Source organism: Thalassophryne amazonica, chromosome 19 (genome assembly GCF_902500255.1).
Source record: "Thalassophryne amazonica chromosome 19, fThaAma1.1, whole genome shotgun sequence".
Lineage (NCBI taxonomy): Eukaryota > Metazoa > Chordata > Actinopteri > Batrachoidiformes > Batrachoididae > Thalassophryne > Thalassophryne amazonica.
This window is the reverse complement of record NC_047121.1, coordinates 4,027,297-4,046,864: the sequence shown is the minus strand read 5'-3', so window position 1 is coordinate 4,046,864 and position 19,568 is coordinate 4,027,297. Positions and strand designations below refer to the sequence as shown.

General features: G+C 42.2%; 1 protein-coding gene across 1 annotated transcript in view; it reads right to left on the bottom strand.

The window, feature by feature from the left end:
• The window catches only part of LOC117500687 (CAP-Gly domain-containing linker protein 4-like), a 147,069-nt gene that overhangs the window by 16,804 nt on the left and 110,697 nt on the right, over nt 1-19,568 (bottom strand). The window lies entirely within an intron of this gene.

The window sequence follows — 19,568 nt, the reverse complement described above, 5'->3', positions numbered from 1 at the left end:
CAGGCCAGCTTGAGAGGACGAGGCCTGTCGCAGGGAGGGATGGGCAGGAAAAGTGATAAGAGGAGAGGCTGGAGCATGCTTCAGTCCATGTGTAAGTCTGTTTATTGTCCTTGTGGGTTGAGAAAGAATGGAGCCAAATAATCTCACCAGAGCCTGGATAAATTCCTCTGGAGGAAAACAGTGGGCAACTGACCTTGATGCCTGTAGTGTTGCAGCCGAGCAGTGAAAAACACTTTTACAGTTCCACTCACTTAGCCAAATCCCAATTATGAATTAAGAATATTCCTAATTTGTATTAAGAATATTCACCGGCCTCCAAAACCTTCAGCTTCAACTGCAAGGCACGCATCAGCTCCAAGGTGTCATCCAATTTGCGTCTGAGTTCAAGAGTCAACGCAGTCTGAGAATGCACTGCCTTGCCCGTTATTCATGACAGACAAGCGAGGGCCCATGGTTCTTGATGCCGCCATCTTGCCAATTTTCCGGTAGATCAGGGCAGCACATAAGCCAAAAAGTACCAGCCCAGCCCATAAGACCAAAATGAATAGGTCCTCGACGTCCTCCACAGAGAAAGGCGCCAAGCATGCCACATGCCAGGAACTCCAGGAGTCGAGGACATAGCCCTCGACTCCTGGAGGGGCTTTGTCCTAACTCCTAACTTTTCCAGGTCAGCTCCTAGCTCCTTGGTACACAACAGAGCTCCGAAAAATGAAAACTGCTGGTCGTGCCCTGGAGTGCAGATATGTCTCCAGTGGCTTATACGTACACAAACAGGCTTACCATGAACACCAGAAACAATACTCGCACTCGCCACAGCCAGGTCCCAATACTTCTCTCATAAAATTTTAAACTGTATGGGTACAAAACGTTATTTTCATCAATCAACTCTCTCCTCAAACCTCCCACACACTCCGACACCGATACCAGCACAGATCAGTGTAACAGGTTTTTGGACTTTTTCCACAACAAAGGTAGCCACAATTCGGTCTCATCTCCCTGCTACAACAGCATCTCACTTCAAACTCAGTATCTCCAACCCACTCCACATTTTTTCAGATTTCATGGACACCAATCTGAGAGGTAGAGAGGATCATAAAATGCATGAAACATCTACTTGTACCGTATCAGGAATAGAGCAGAAATTAGCGTTGTTCGCAGATGATGTCTTGATCTATTTGGAGAACCCAAGCTCATCACTACCAGTCCTGATGTCATTCTTGGCAGAGTTTGGAAAGCCGTCAGGATATAAAATTAATGTGCAGAAAACTCAAGCTTTATCATATAATTATATACCAAATCAATTTATAAAACAAAATTATCCAATTAATTGGGAGCAGCAATCAATGAAGTACTTGGGCATTCACCTTACAAAAGATCTTGGACATTTGAAAATCTCAAATTATGATAAAGTGATGTCTAACATAAGCCAACTTTTCAAAATGGAACTTAATCCCTTTCTTAGGCCTGGTGTCAAGAGTTGAGGTGATTAAGATGAATATTTGCCACGGTTGTATATATTTCAAATCTTCCTATTGAATTAACTGAGAGGGACTTTAAAGAATGGGACAAATTAATATCTAGATACATATGGCAGGGGGCAAGACCACACATTAAATATAGAACTTTACAGTTGCCAAAAAAACATGGAGGTCTAGCTTTACCATGCCTCAAGAGCTACTATCAAGCTGCTCAGTTGAAGGTGTTGATGGGTTTGTGTGATCCAGAATATGTAGCGAAATGGAAGATATTGAGGGGAAAATGGAGCCACCAGTACAAGCCCTGTTGTGTGATTTGCAATTACAGGTAAACTGGAGACAAAATGTGAACCCTTTGCTGCGGGTTTCTCTGGGAATCTGGTCTGAAATTTTGAAAAAGTATAATTTAGTTGAAAAATGCAGGCTTTTGAGATGGATCGCATATGATACTGATTTTGTACCAAATGCATTGGACAGCACATTTAAATTGTGGGGAAATGGTCCAAGAATGCACTGGGAGATAATCAAAAGAGATGATGTAATGAGTTTTCAACAAGTAAGAGATGTCTTTCATCTTGGAAATCAGGATTTCCATAGGTACCTGCAGCTAAGGCATTATTTAAAGCAAGAAATGAAAAATAAGGATATGAATATTACCCGGTCAAATATACTCAAACTTATCCTAGATGCTTATAAATCAGAGTTAAGTTACAAAGTTATTTCAAAATTATATACAGCTTTAGAAGAGTTAAAGGGGGATGCCACAGGATATGTCAAAGAAAGGTGGGAGAGGGAAGCAAACATTTTAATTTCAGAGGGGGACTGGGATCAAATACTCCAATATCAATGGAAAACAACAAGCTCTCTTTTTGGAGAGAATATGGCTGGAAAAATGTAATAAGGTTTTTCTTAACACCTGCTCAAAGAAAATATGTAGACACAAATGTTGGAGATCATGGGGAAGACAAAGCGGATCATTTTCACATCTTTTGGGGTTGCCCTTTAATGACTCAGTATTGGTCTGAAATCAAAAACATTATAGATGAAGTAGTACGGGTCAGAATCCCGTTAAGTTTTGAAATGTTATATTTGACTATATAGAAATGTTACATTTAAGAAGAAAAGATGACTATAAAATTATGAGAATCATGCTTTTAGCTAGTAAAAAAGCAATCACCAAAAGATGGCGAACAGATCGGATCCCAAAGGTGGAGGAATGGGTTGATGTCATGTTAAATATATACACTATGGAAAAAGTAACAGCATCTGTTAGATTGGAAGTTGACAAATTCAATAATGTATGGAAAGGATGGCTACAATACATTAGACAATATAGATCTGACTTTATATAGGATTTTACCACATACATATTAAGTAAGAATGGGGGAGGGGGTACAAAAATGTGTAAATGCTGTAGGTGAATCTGCTTTCTATGTTTTCAACATATTTCAATGGACTTTCACAAAGTGGACTTATGATAAGATTATTTCTTTACACCCGGGTTCAATGCTACAGTTCTCGTAAAAAAAAAAAGTAAGTTTTCACAAATGTTAATTATTTTGTGGGATGCTACCAAGTTCAATCGGTGCAAATGTTTATGTGTAAAACTGTATCCTTTTGAAAACTAAAATAAAGTATAAATTAAAAAAAAAAAAAAGAAAACATCTACTTGTTCATGGATCCTCTCCCTACACCACTACTAAAGTCAAACATTACAGCTATTAGTCCTCTAATCAAGAAATTATTAACCAGTCCACTCAAATCCGGTCAGGTTCCTCCAGCTCTCAAATCAGCCATTATTCGCCCTTATCTCAAAAAACCCTCACTTGACCCGAAAATCCTGGCTCATTACCGCCTGTCTCAACCTGCCGTACCTTTCCAAAGTCCTAGAAAAAGTCGTATCAGTCAACCATGATCATCTCCACACCCATAACCTATATGAAATATTTCAGTCTGGTTTCCGCTCAGCACATAGCACAGAAACAGCCCTGGTCCGCATCATGAACGACCTTGTCATGACTGCGGACCAGGGCTCACCATCTCTCCTCTTCCTACTGGATCTATCAGCCGCTTTTGACACCACTGACCACACCATCCTGCTCCACCGCCTCAACACTGAAATAGGACTCACTGGCACAACTCTCAACTGGTTTCGCTCATATCTCACGAACAGGACAGAATGTGTTACACTCGGACAATCCAAATCCAAAACCCATACTGTCAGCTGTGGAGTGCCACAAGGGTCTGTCCTTGGTCCAACCCTTTTTACCATCTACATGCTCCCCCTTGGTCAAATCATCCATAATAAACACAAGATTTAATTTCATTGCTACGCAGACGACACAGTTATACATCAAAATGGACTCCACACTCCCCTCAGCTCTGCCGTCTGCCTTTCAGGCTTGCCTGGAGGAGATAGAAGCATGGATGACTGATAACTTTCTTAAACTAAACACTGACAAAACTCAAGCCATCCTCATCGGTACCCCACATCAAACCCAGTCCTCCTCCCTCACCAGTATTCCCATTCTTTGCCACAACATTCCCCTGTCCACCTCCGTCACCAACCTTGGAGTCAGATTTGACCCACATCTCACCTTTGACACCCACATCCACACCTATGCAAGGTCTCCTTCCATCACCTCAAAAAACATAGCCAAGCTCCGCCCCTCCCTTTCCCAACCAGATGCTAAGAGGTTAGTCCATGCTTTTGTCTCCTCCAGGTTGGACTATTGCAATGCCCTCCTCGTCGGGACCCCTGGTAAAAACCTGCAAAAGCTGCAGCACATCCAGAACTGTGCTGCCCGGGTCCTGACGGGGAGGCGCAAGTTTGACCACATCACCCCTGTCCTCAGATCCCTCCACTGGGTGCCCATCAAATACAGAATAGAGTACAAACTCTGCCTCCTGACTTATCGTGCATGCACGGAACCGCCCCTGCCTACCTCAGTGAACTCCTCACCGCACACGCCACCTCAAGATCTCTCCGCTCCACCACCTCCTCACACTGCCTTCACCAACCCAGGACCAGACTCTCTACCAGGGGAGACAGGGCCTTCCAGGCAGTGGTCCCTCGCTCTGGAACTCCCTCCCAGAGACCCTGAGGGCCCCACAAGTGTGGAGGCCTTTAAAAAAGGCCTAAAGACATTGTTATTTCAAAAGGCCTTTTAGATATCTTATCGTTTGAAATGGTTTTTGAAATCTGTTTTAATTCTGTTTTTAAATCCTTGCTGTAGCACTTTGAGATTTCTTTGAAATGTAAGGTGCAATACAAATAAAAGGTATTATTATTATTATTATTATAGCCCACAGGAAAAGTTCCATCTGGGCAGGTAGGATCCCCCAGTCCTGACCTTCTTGTAGAAAAAATGGTGTAAATAGCATTCAGAGACCAGCTGATCAATTCCATGGTTAATCCAATAGTAGTCCAATAGATCCAGAATCCAAAATAGTTTTGAGGAATTCACAAGTCTGGTGAAGTAGGGACTTGAAGGTTAAAAGCAGAGAGATAAGGGAGAGTGGAGGAGATGCGACCGAAGTGATTAGATTAGATTAAATAGAACTTTATTGATCCCTTGTGATCAATAAACTACTGTTATACTGTATGTAGAGCAGGTAGCTCAGTGGAATAAAGAACTGGGCTTCCATTATGTAGAACAGAGTTTGATTTCCAGTCACAGTATCTGCAATATGTCCTTGGACCAGACAGTTCATCTACATTGTCTCAGTCCACTCAGCTCTTTAAATGAGGACCGACATTGGCGAGGACACCAACCTCTGTCAGCCTGGTGTCTCTCCACAGGGAGTCATAGTCTCCGATCTGCTTCACGCTATGGAAACGGGGAATAAGCTCGGGTGCCAATCAGCCTCAGGGCACGTCTCGGAGTTAATGTTATGGAATAATCACATTTAAGATTTCACTGTTTCAGGCCACTAAGAACCCCCCCCCCCCCCCCCAGCAAAGGAAAATGTCTCAAAATAGGTTTTAAGGAACATTTTTCATTGTGCACATACTCAAGGTTAAAATAATCTATTTTGGCCATGTGAAATAAAATCTGTCAGTTTTACAAAATTATCCTGATAATATCTGATACACATGAGATACACATTATAAAGCATCTACTAGGATGAGCATGAAGTAAATGCAGTGGCTGGCACAGCCAACATAAAAATTAGCGTCAAAATTGCTAATCCGCCACCGCCAATAAAATGTAAATATGTCATATTCACAGGAAAGGAATAAATTACACAACTAACCTGGAGCAAAGCTGGTCTTTCCATAGAATTGGACTATACCAGTTCTCTGACCGACCACCAGGACTCTCTTCCCAGCCGCACCTCTGGGTCGTCACACACGGAGTTGCTAGTTGAGAGAACTCTGTTTCCAAGGCCTAATGCAAGATGAAGAAATGGTGTTTCACTCACTCACTCATATTCAATCCCTTATCTGGGATCAGGTCACTGGGGCAACAGCTCCAGCAGGGGAACCCAAACTTCCCTTTCCCAGGCCACGTTAACCACCTCTGACTGGGGGATCCCGAGGCGTTCCCAGTCCAGTGTGGAGATATAATCTCTCCACCTAGTCCTGGGTCTTCCCCAGGGTCTCTTCCCAGATGAACGTGCCTGGAACACGTTCCTAAGAAGGCACACAGGGGGTATCCTTACCAGATGCCTGAACCACCTCAGCTGGCTCCTTTCAATGCAAAGGAGCAGCGGCTCTACTCCGAGCTCCCCACGGACGACCGAACTTCTCACCTTATCTCTAAGGGAGGCACCAGCCACCATGGTTCTAGCTACAGTGGCCAGCGCCAGACAATACTGCCTGGCACTGCCAATTTCCTCCTGGCTCTCTGGTTCATATTTCCTGTCCTGCCCAGAATGGATTTTCCAAAAATTTAACTGAAATGCTGCTGAAAAATGTGCCAATTCAATTTTATTTCAACCTTATGGTGTCGTACTTTTGTTTTATTGTGCAATTTCAACCAATAATTAAAGAAATATATTTCTCATTTCCTTCATATCTCAGCCGCAAACAGCAGAGATCACAAGGCAGCTGCTTTCAGCGCTGAAATCAGATCGGAGACACTGTGGGTCCCTCTCCGCTGATTGAAAGGAAGAAAACTCCATTAAAATGTTTCAAAAATGATCCAGGGTGTCAGTGTCCGTAGATGCTGATACATTCAGAAGTATATGGTTTATTTGACAGTTTAAAGGCTCCTGTTCCCAAAAAGTTCAGAGGAAAACCACATTGACAGTGAGAGCGGAGGGGGGGGCTCATTCAGCTCTTGTTCAAACAAGACAATTAGTGGTTATTTGTTTTTAGTTGTGTTGTTGTTTTTTAAGTAATGCAACCCCCTCAAAAGTGTTGAAAAAAATGTCATGACAGAAAAAGAAGAAGAGAGCCAATGATATATGCCCAATAAATATTAATGTGTTTTTAACCTTTCAATGCTATTTACTTTATTAACTTAGACTTTGACAGACCATTTTAAAAAGAACTTTGGTATTACTATATTACAACATAAATGTTATTTTTGTCTATTATTCTTGCTTTGAAAGCATCTAAAACCACCAAAATTGGTTAAAATAGGGCTTGCCAATAACATTTTAGAGGTATAAAGCCCCTGCACCCCCGGCCATGAGCTATGACCATGTAATTTTCCAGGCACTAAAATGGTTCTAGCTAGAACCCTGCCAGCCACCCTCCTAAGGAAGCCCATTTCACCCACGATCTAGTTGTTTTGGTCATGACCGAACCCTCATGACCATAGGTGAGAGTAGGAATGAAGATTGACCAGTAGATCGAGAGCTTCACCTTTTGGCTCAGCTGCCTTTTCGTCACAACAGTACGGTAGAGTGAATGCAACATTGTCACTGTGGCATCGATTCTCCGGCTAATCTCATGCTCCACTGTCCCCTCACTTGTGAGCAAGACCCCCATGTACTTGAACTCCTTCACGTGGAGCAGGAAACCGATGGATTGCCTACTTCCGTTAGGGAAGTAGGCAATCCATCGGTTTCCTGCTGAGAACCATGGCGTCAGATTTAGAGGTGCTGATTCTCATCCCAGCCACTTCACACTCGGCTGTGAACCGATCTAGTGAGTGTTGGAGGTCACAGGCCAATGAAGCCAGCAGAACCACATCATCTGCAAATAGCAGCGATGAGACCCTCCTCCGCCCAACCCCACCTTAATATCCTGTCCATAAACTAGCTAAAGCTTGAAAATCACCTGTGGAGGTCATCTTGAATTTCTAAGTGAGCGCCGGGAGGATTCATCAGGACTTTTGATATGTTGTTTAGGATGGGATGGGGCACCATTAAGCTTTAATTTGTATAGTGTTATATAGTAGAAACTTGCAAAATTTTAATGCTTTTGAGTTACCTCTTAAAATTAATTTATACAAACAAAATTTTACATGCCATTTTTTTCCATAATTTGGAGCCTATTTATGGTCAGAGTATTAAATTTCAAAACTTTTCAAAATAAGGACGTGAGTGTGATACCCCTGTAATTGGCACACACTCTCTGGTCCCCCTTTTTAAATATTGGGACCACCAATACTGACGAGACATCTCATCCAAGACAGTCCACCCACACCCAGAGCCTTTGGCATTTCTGGATGGATCTCATCAACCTCCGAGGCCCTGCCACTGCAGAGTTGTTTGACTACCTCAGTGACTTTGATGATGATCCTGATCAGCTTCCAGCTCCACCCCTACGCCTTGGAGGGCAATCCAGTCTGATGCAGGAGTTCCTCAAAGTGTTCCTTCCAGCGCCCCATTACCTCCTCAGTTGAGGTCAACCAAGTTCCATCCTTACTGTGGACAGCTTGAATGGTTCCCCGTTTTCCCTCTTGAGGTGCCTCACGGTCAGCCAGAAGCACCTTGGTGCCGACCAAAAGTCTTTCTCCATGGTTACTCTGAACTCCTCCCACACCCACTGCTTTGCCTCCCTCACAGCTCCACCAGACATTCCCAGTTCACCCGCACTATCCATTTGGGTTTACCAGGTCTGTCCAAAGTCCTCCACCACCCTCTGATCCAACTCACCACTAGTTGGTGATGAGCTGACACCTCTGCTGCTCTTCACTTGTGTGCCCAGAACATGTGGCCTCAGATCAGATGACATGATCCAAATCAACCAAACTATACCTTTTTGACATTTCACATCTTTGCTAATTATCGCACATTGTTTGACTTGTACAACAACTATAACATTATTATGACACAGCAAAGACATTCGCTAAGTGTTAATTTACAGACCTTTAGTGGTGCTGCCAGAAGAAGGATGGAAGGCTGGTGGCTGTGTGGTCCGAGGACTGAGGGAAACCTGTTCCCGTCGCTTCCTGACCAAAAGCCGTTGCTTTGACAATGGGCGGGGTCGACACCCGGCCCACGTGAGTCCAGTGAAGAAGAGGAGGAGGAGAGGGAGCGAGAGAGGACACCTACAGTAAGAACACAAGAGGAATGACCAATCAGGGAACAGTGAGGAAAAGATTTAATGTGACAAAACAAATTACCAAACAGAAACGGCACAAACTGTGTGCCTCACCTCTAAAGACTGACCACACCATCTTTCCATTCAGATTAGGGTGGCCCTTATTTTGCAAAGTTTTGAAATTTAATACACTGACCCCCTGAATAGGTTCCAAATTATGGAAAAAACACGCAGTGTAAAATTTTGTTTGTATGACTTAATTTTAAGAGGTAACTCAAAAGCATTGACATTTTGCAAGTTTCTGCTATATAACACTATACAAACTAAAGCTTAATGGTGCCCCAACCCATCCTAAACAACATATTAAAAGTCCTGATGTATCCTCCCGGCACTCACTTAGAAAGTCAAGATGACCGCCACGGGTGATTTTCAAGCTTTAGTTAATATAGCATTATAGAGCATGAAAATAGCATTTCAATGCTTTTGAGCTACCTCTAAAAATTTATTTATACAAACATATTTTGCACAGCATGTTTTCTCATCAGTTTGAATCTATTCAGGGGGTCAGAGTATTAAATTTAATTTTTTTTTCAAAATGAGGACCACCCTAATTCAAATCTACTGCATATCAGGAAGTCATTGATATCCCATAAATGGCTGAAGCACAGGCATTGTTTTTTCCTTTTTGTTCTCCATAGTGGCAGCACCGATGACCTAATACTGGCAGCTATGTTTTACTGGCATTCACAATGCTTTCTCACATCGTTGTCAAACCGCAAAGACAGGCAGTGCAAGAGACAACTGAAAGAATTATTCTTTTTCCATTCACAAGCAAAGATGGGCGAGGATCACCACTTTATGAACAACTGTGTGAAAAAATAGTCCAACAGTTTGAGAACAATGTTTCTCAACGTTCAATTGCAAGGAATTTAGGGATTCCATCATCTACAGTCCATAAATAATCAGAAGATTCAGAGAATCTGGAGAACTTTCTACACGCAAGCAGCAAAGCCAAAAACCAACATTGAAATGCCCGTGACCTTTGATCCCTCAGGCGGCACTGCATTAAAAACTGACATCATTGTGTAAAGGATCTTACCGCGTGGGCTCAGGAACACTTCAGAAAACCATTGTCAGTTAACACAGTTCGTCACTACAAGTGCAAGTTAAAACTCTACCATGCAAAGCGAAAGTCATACATCAACAACAACCAGAAATGCCGCCGCCTTCTCTGGGCCCGAGCTCATTTGAAATGGACAGACGCAAAGTGGAAAAGTGTGCTGTGGTCTGATGAGTCCACATTTCAAATTGTTTTTGGAAATCATGGATGTCGTGTCCTCTGGACAAAAGAGGAAAAAGACCATCCAGCACCTTGTATGGCAGCACCCTCACATCGAGGTGAATGTGAGACATTATTTGTAAAGCGCTTTGAGCATCTGATGCAGATGGAAAAGCGCTATATAAATGCAGTCCATTTACCATCCAGATTGTTACCAGTGCAAAGTTCAAAAGCCAACATCTGTAATGGTATGGGGGTGTGCAAATATTTGCACAAAAACAATAAAGTTATCAGTTTGAACATTAAATATCTTGTCTTTGTAGTCTATTCAAGTGAATAGAGGTTGAAGAGGATTTGTAAATCATTGTTTCTGTTTTTATTTACATTTTACACAATGCCCCAACTTCACTGGAATTGGGGTTGTAGCTCACCCAATAATTTGCACTGCTTTTTCCCTAATTTGGAGCAACTTTAACTTTTGACTCCTGTACAAACTGAAATTGACAGCTGTACAAAAAGTTGAATAGTAAGGAAGGCGAAAAGGATTTGCACCAATTGACTAGACAAAGGGACAGAGCCGGAAAGGATGTACAGTGGGTTAGGGTGGTAAAAGATGCAGATGGTAATGTGCTGACAAGTTAGGAGAGTGATGAGAAGACAGAGGGAATATTTTGAGTTGTTGATGAATGAAGAAAATGAGAGAGAGAAAAGACCAGATGTGGAGACAGTAAATCAGAAACTGCAAGAGATTAGTAAGAATGAAGTGAGGGCAGCTATGAAGAGGATGAAGAGTGGAAAGGCAGTTTGTCCAGATGACATTCCACTGGAGGCATGGAAATGTCTTGGAGAGATGGCAGTGGAGTTTTTAACCAGATTGTTTAATAAAGTCTTGTAAAGTGAGAGGATGCCTGAGTGGAGACGAAGTGTGATGGCTCCTACTTTTAAGAATAAGGTTGATGTGTCCAGTGATTGTGTGCCAGTGCACAAATCAAATTCATGCAAGTCAAGGTGGCTTTACTCTGCCTCTGATCAACTTCATGGAGTCTAAAAAGGAGGGCAAAGGAATGATCACTTTCACTCCTAACATGTCAGGTGCAGGCAAAGCCATGTTCAGATGTTGTTGAGCTTTTAACTTTCACTGATCTTCACAGGCCATAAGTTCATTATATATTAAGTGCTCAGCTCTTACAGGCTAACTGACTGAATGGATACCAAATTCCTCTAAGAAGTAAAGATTCAGCAAGGGGGGGGGGGGGGGGGGATGTAACAGAAGCAATTAGAGGTGCACCGATCAGGATTTTTTAGGCCAATCACCGATCACTGAAATTTTGATCTGCCGAGACCGATCAAGGCCGATACCGATCAAGTACATATTTGGATCATGCCCAAAATAAGAATATAGGTCTAATGTATAGGACTATTTTTGCATTAAAACTTAAAGATGAAAACAAAAAACATGCATTCAAATAAAGACACTAGAATAAACTGCCAACTTTTGTTTATTACACTGACTTTATTCTACCAGCAAGCTTTTTTTTTCCATGTTTCATGTTGCTCAGGTTACAGCCTACAGAACGTTGAGAATGTAAAATACAGCCCTCATTCTATGGAGTTAAAATTGTCTCAATATTGTAAATGCACACAGGGTGATCTACAAATAATCATTGATTTGCAAATGTGTTCAGATATCCACAAATGCAAATTTCATATTTGTAACTTGTAAATTGGTCTTTGCAATAATGTTGTATTTGCAAATATAAAACTTAATTCGTAAAAAAAAAAAAATTACATTTGTAAAACTGGAAATTGTATTTGTGAATTGAGTTTCAGCATTTGTGGATCACCAATTACATGCATTCATCGCTTTCCTCTGTGACATAATTTTGAGACATTCTTTTCGCGAAATCCACAGATCCACAAACAAATGCCTACTGATTCACAAATACACACTCCCACACACTGGATATCCACTAGATGGCAGTGTGGTCCATTCATTACAGCAGTCTATTTAGATCTCAGAGCCATTTGACTCATTTTGACTTCTGATATGAGCTGGACGGACATGGACTACATTAGATGATGGCGACTGGTCTCCTTGTCCGTCCAGCTCATATCAGAAATCAAAATGAGTTTACGTCACAGAGGAAAGCGTGTCATGACAGGACCAATCACTCCCTGCGCTACTGCCTGCACTGTTGTGATCGGTCCTTTTGAACGGCGCATTTTGCCGGTCATCGATCAAACCGATCAAGGCGTGATCGGCCGATAATGATCGGTGCCCGATCGATCGGTGCACCTCTAGAAGCAATGATGGGCAAAAAGTCATCTTTTACATGGTCACGTTCCAATACAGCAGCCAGAGGAGACCACAAGTGCAAGATGTTTAGCTTGGGCCATGACGACAGTGAAGTTTTAAAAGGTATAACACTAAAAAGGGGAAAAGAACTTTCAGGAAAGTTCAGGAAAACACAAAGATCTGCAAAAGATCCAACATATCACATATTTTGGAACCAGGGGTAATTTTTTTATGTCAACATATGTTTTGGGGGCTGCGATAGACTACCGGCTGATCCAGGGTGTAAACCCAACTCTTGTCCAGTGACTGCTGGGACAGGCTCTAGCCCTCCTGTGACCCTTAACTGGCATAAGCAGGAATAGAAAATGAATGAATGAGGGGAGGGAAGGATTCCTGAAACACAGACAATAAATAAAGACTACATGCCAAAATCATCATTTTCTTCACACAGTACCCATCAGAAACACAATTATCCATGCTGCAATTTTATTTATGCAATCAGAAAGTTCATCATGTTTGTTTGTTTTTTTGTTTTTGTTTTTTAAAAAAGAGGAAATTCTGTCAGAAAAACAATATTAAGAAAGTGTTTTAAATTATGCTAAAGTGACCTGTGACCCTTAACTGGAGTAAGCGGGTACAGAAAATGGATGGATTGATAACTTTTTGAGGAAATGTCGCCAGGCAGACAGCGGTGGTCCATCAACACCAAAACAGCTTCTTCCTCTCTAATCAGCCTCGTCAATGAGTCCTCTTTCTCCAATCTGATGACATTCCTCACCATTGGTGTTGACCAGTGGGTTCTTGGGTTGCCAACACAGACCATCTCGCCACAGTTCAAAGCAGCCACTTCACAATAGAGGCCTTGAACATGGACCACTCTGATTCCATGTCTCCTCCCCCCCTCAGAACGTACAAGAAGTTTTTTTGGAGGTGTGACTTGAAGGCTGTCTGGACAGGTGCTTCAATCAAACATTCCTAGAAAACCCTCACAATGCTTTTAGACCTTCCAGGTTAGTTCAGTGGCTTACCCCGCTACCTGGCGCTACTCATCATCAGGTGGTGATGAGTAGGGCCACCACCACCCCTCTCTTCACCTGACTGTCCAAGACACATGGGCACAGGGCTGATGACACGATTACAAAGTTGATCATCGACCTTTGACCTAGGCTGCTCTGGTACCAAGTGTACTTATTAACACCCTTGTGCTGGAACAAGGCGTTTGTTATGGACAATCCATGACCAGTACATAAGTCCACTCTGATTCAGATTGGGGGGTGAGACAAAGCATCCCATCCAATCACTCCCCTCCACGTTTCTCCATCACTGCCCATGTGAGCACTGAAGTCCCCAAGCAGAACTATGGTTTCCCCAACAGGAACCTTTTCCAGGATCCAATTAAGATTCCCCAAGAAGGCTACGTACTCTGAACTGCTGTTTGGGGCATGTACACAAACAAGAGTGTGACATGTCACAGTGAGGCAACCCTTCCATTCACTAGGAAAAACTCCACAACTCAGCTGGGGACTTGTGGGTATCCCCACACCTGCCCGGCATCTCTCACCCGGGACAACTCTGGAGAAAGAGACAATCCAGCCCCTCTACAGGAGTTTGATTCCACAGCCTGTGCATGGAGGCGAGTCCAGCTATTTATACCTGGTACTGCTCATGCTCTTTCTCCACCAGAGTGGTGATGCTCCACGTTCCAAGAGTCAAGTACCGTACCAGAGTGTCAGTCAGTGTAGGAATTTGCCCCTGTCCACTGCCCAACGGACAGCATACCTGACCCTATCCCGGGGTACATGCTGGTCAGGATGCCAGTCTATCGCAGGGCCACATACAGACAGACATACACACTCACACCTTTCCAGTCCACCTAACCTGCTGCTTTGGCTGGGAGGAAACCACATCCACACAACACAGGGAAAACATGCAAAATCCACAGAAAGACCACAGGTGGGAATATTCAGATCATCACTGAATATGACTTTTCCAGTCATCCACAGTCCACGATTGCTTTTCCTTAGCCCATTGTAACCTTGTTTTTTTCTGTTTAGGTGTGAATGATGGCTTTCGTTTAGCTTTTCTGTATGTAAATCCCATTTCCTTTAGGCGGTTTCTTACAGTTCGGTCACAGACGTTGACTCCAGTTTCCTCCCATTCGTTCCTCATTTGTTTTGTTGTGCATTTTGATTTTTGAGACATATTGCTTTAAGTTTTCTGTCTTGACGCTTTGATGTCTTCCTTGGTCTACCAGTATGTTTGCCTTTAACAACCTTCGCATGTTGTTTGTATTTGGTCCAGAGTTTAGACACAGCTGACTGTGAACAACCAACATCTTTTGCAACATTGCGTGATGATTTACCCTCTTTTAAGAGTTTGATAATCCTCTCCTTTGTTTCAATTGACATCTCTCGTGTTGGAGCCATGATTCATGTCAGTCCACTTGGTGCAACAGCTCTCCAAGGTGTGATCACTCCTTTTTAGATGCAGACTAACGAGCAGATCTGATTTGATGCAGGTGTTAGTTTGGGGGATGAAAATTTACAGGGTGATTCCATAATTTATTCCTCAAAATTGAGTGAGTCCATATATATTTCCCTCTGCTTGGTCTAAAAAAAGTAACCGTTACTGACTGCCACAATTTTTTTTCCTGATTTCTTATAGTGTTTCTTAAAGCCAGAAAGTTGCCATTTGAAATGACTTTAGTTTTGTGTCATGTCTGTGATCTGCTTTTTTTCTACAAAATTAAACAACTGAATGAACATCCTCCGAGGCCGGTGATTCCATAATTTTTGCCAGGGGTTGTAAATTCTGGGTCTTTTAATGAAGCTTAGGGCTAGTGATTGATCACCTTCGTATTTCTTCGGTTTTTCTTGTTGCTTAATGCTGCAAATGATACTGTATTTGTTGTCTTTCTGAAGCCTGATTCTGGTTTTTCTCGCTGTCCAAAGTGTGGCTCCATTCATAAGTGGGAGTGGGTGTCTTCTTCTATAATGGTCATGAAATGGACAAGATCTGTGGACCCAACTGCTGACCCCCCTCCCTAGCCAGCCTCCTGTCCTGTGCACCAGCATGCACTCCCAAAATTTCCTCTATATTCGTTTTGTGAATTGTTTTGTAAACTGTGTCTGTATCATGGCCCAAGCAGACAGTCACCCCTTTGAGTCTGGTCTGCTTGAGGTTTCTTCCTCAAATCATTCGAGGGAGTTTTTTTTCTTACCACTGTTGCTCTGGCGGTTGGTAGGATTAGACCTTACTTGTGACCTCTATTAGACCTCTTCCACAATTTCTCGGATAGTCACACGACTGAAAAGCCACCGAAAGCCGTCTGAATCTTCCGAATGGTTGACGAGCTGGGCATGTTACAACATGTCCTGTGAGACTTCATCATGGAGGCGCTGTTGCTGCGCCATCAGCTTCGTGCCGATGAATTTCGCCGCCACTCTTTTCATGGCAAAATCTTCTTTCACAGTGGAATGTGCCAAAATAGTGCTGATGTCCACCTCTTCTGCAATTTCTCGGATAATCACATGACGGTCCCACATCACCACAGCGTTCACTTTGGAAATGATCCGGTCATTTCAGCATGTTGATGGCCGCCTGGAGTGTGGCTCGCTCTCCACCGTTGTGCGGCCGTCTTTAAACCGGTTGTACCGCTCCTTAATCTGTGTGATGCCCAGAGGATCGTCACCGAAAGCCGTCTGAATAATCCGAATGGTTTCCATCTGGCTGTCGCCCAGTTTCTGGCAAAATTTGATGCAGTCGCGCTGCTCCAGTCGCTCCGCCATTTCCTTGCAAAGAAAAAGCAACGAGAGACTCCACCCATCCTCACACAAAGGCTGCTTACCAGCAAATGATGCAACCAACAGGCGTGAAAAAAATCATGCATGCGCACGAAGGTTCGAGGTTGGATCATGCAAGCACATGTGATTCAAATCCATCAGATTTTTGAAAAAAATAAAAAGGTCGGATACTTTTCTAACAGACCTCGTATACTTTGGCTAGCCTGTCAAGATGGCTGACTGCTGCATTGTGGGTGGAGTGTGACATCATAGGAAAACATACCCTGACACTGGAACCAGCCAACCCCCACCCCACCCATCACTGAGCATCTGCCCACCCTGTTTTTACACCCACCTTTAATTAAAGAGTTGGAAGTAATGTTTGGTGTATCATTTTTTAAAGATAGTGTTGATTGGAGTCAGATATGACCTTTAAGAAGAGTCTGAATGAAATTTCTGTCATCTTTTGAAAATGTAACCAGGGTTTGAAATGTAGGTGTAAATCAATGGTTAGAAACTTTATTGTATTTTTTATAACTGGATGAAAATGATCAAAAGATACCATCTGACAATTTCAAATAATCACTAAGTGTGCAATAAACGTCAGAAGACTCACCGCTAAAAGAATGATTAAGGTGTGACGAGGAGAGCTCTGAGAGACAATCAACAGATCCGTGGATCCTGCAAATACAAAAACAAATCCAAGAAAGCCATCAACATACAAGACCGTGTACCCTTACACGAGACAAACCCACAACACAAAACCTGCCCAACATTTACCCAGAACCCACATCGGGAATCAGTTAATCAACCGACACACCAACAGATACCGTTAAGATTGGATAACTAAAATTTGACTGTACGTGAAGACAGACGCCACTCTTTTGTAAGAGCCCCCGTCATGATTACTGATTTTTGCGCGCCCGTAATAACACTCGAGTCCTGAAAGGCAACAGAAAGGCGGCTGCAACTGTCAAATGGGCTGAGGAGTGAAAAAAGTGTTGTGAAAGATGTGACTGTATGGCAACAAAGTAAAGGGGACAAAAGCGGTTTGTTTTCCTAATGACTTCTGATAGATCCTATTTTAAGGTTCTGTTACTAGCATATAAAATTGTTCACAGACTGGCGCCTCCCTACTTAGCTGACCTAATTAAACCCTACGTACCGGCCTGGGTTCTGCGTTCTCAGGGTGCAGGACTACTTAGTGTCCCTAGGGTGAATAAGAAGTCTGCGGGTCACAGAGCTTTCTCTTATCATGTCCCTGTTCTGTGGAATGATCTCCCTGCATCAATAAAACAGTCAGATTCTGTGGAGACTTTCAAGTCCAGACTTAAGACGCACTTATTTCCCCTTTCGTATGGCTAGCATACTGGATAGTGTTACTATGTTTTTTACTTTTTTATTCTTTTATTTGTGCTTTTTTAATCTTTTAATTTATTTTATTTTGTTTTGTGAATTGTTTTGTGTGAAGCGCCTTGAGACGACTCTGTTGTGATTTGGTGCTATGTAAGATGAATAAACTGAAACTGAATTGATAGTTGCTCACAGCAGAAGCCAGGGAAGCCAGGTACTGGATGAACATGATGTGAGATTATCCATGAGCAGAACAAAGGCCATGTGCTCAGCTGAGCACACTGTATGCCTCCAGGTTAATTAATCCGGAGGGAGGACATGAGTAAGGGATCACAGGTAAACACAAGCACTCGCTATCAAAGCCTTTTTATCTCAGGGAAGATGTAGGTAGTAATTGGTTGGCCAGTGGTGGGCACAGTTCTGCTAATCCACTCATTAGTGAAGCTAACTTTTTTGTTAGCTGATTAGCTTTTCAGCTAACTCTGAAAACCATCAGCAGACCAATTAACTTCCGCTAAATTTCCGATAACTTTTAGACCGCTAACATATTTTTGCAGGCATAGTGAATAAAGCTTAACAGGTAAACCCATTTGTAAAGCCTAAAATCATACATTTTACTGCCTGACTGTTGCATGTTTTGCAGCAGACAGACGGCTATGAGAGGTAGAGCTCAATCCTCTGCCAGTAGAGGAGAGCTGGCTACCAGAGAGAAAGGAAGAGAGGGAAGGAAAAAAAAGATCCTTTATTTTCACACCACACAGACGTATCACAGGAGTCTTGCACAGACAGACAGTTTTGACTTATGGTTAAAATTTTAAACAAACTAATTTGGGACAAGTTATTGAAATTAACGTCATCTCCGTCGTTTTACAAAGTGAAAATATCAGCTATATGTTTTAGTTTTAAAGTAATGCAGTCATTTTGAAGATTTTAGTGTTTAGACATGCCGAAAAGCATTATGGCAAAATTAGTTTCCTGTCATTAGTGGTTGGTCGGTATATGTAAAAACAGACAAGTTACTGTAGCATGTGTGTTGGTTTATACAGATAAATCTGAATTTGTAAGTATGTAAGTTTTTTCATTTGTAAAGAAAAAAAAAGGCTATTTGAAAACTGAAAATTCTGTTTGCGAATGTGTGGCAATGAACACTGCCATCCAGTAGATGGCAGTGTGAATACCAGTTTTTGCATAGCATAAGCTAAATATGAATTAAATTGGTCAACTGGTTCTTGATATATAGCACCAACAAGGGTGACAATGATAATAGGTTGAATCTCTCACTGTGACCTTGAAATTGACCCCAAGGTCACTGTAATCGACTGGTGTCAGGGATCAGTCAAGTGCACCCTTATGCTAAATAAGAATGAAATTGGTCACCTGGTTTTTGAGATATTATGCTAACAAGCAAAAACAGACGGATGGACAAACAGATAGACGGAAGGGCATGCTGATCACTATATGCCCCTGTATTTCATACTGGGTGGATAAAAAGTCAATAATAATAATATTATTATTATTATTATTATTATATTATTAATAATAACATCATCATCATCCGTGACCCAATCCCGGGTAAGCAGTTGAAATGAATGATGGAATTAGTATTATTATTAACATTACTAAATATTTTTTTCCTAAGTAGTAAAATCTGGTTAAATCAAAATCTGGTTTCAAAAGTGGACCTTTAAGGAGATGGGGGGGGGCTCTTGAAATAGGATTTGCTGGTTGTTTTTAATTTGTATTATTGTCTCCATGAATCTACGTTACGCAATCAAACAGCAAGAACGACGCGTACTTTGATGACATAAGAGAGTCATTTAAAGTGAAGCAGTGTGTTTTGTTTTTATAATATTTATGGCACCGTGTTCATCCCCACTGCTCGCTCCACCTTGCAGACAAAGCAAAAGCGCTCACTTTTTTAGTGAATCAAGTTTAACTGACT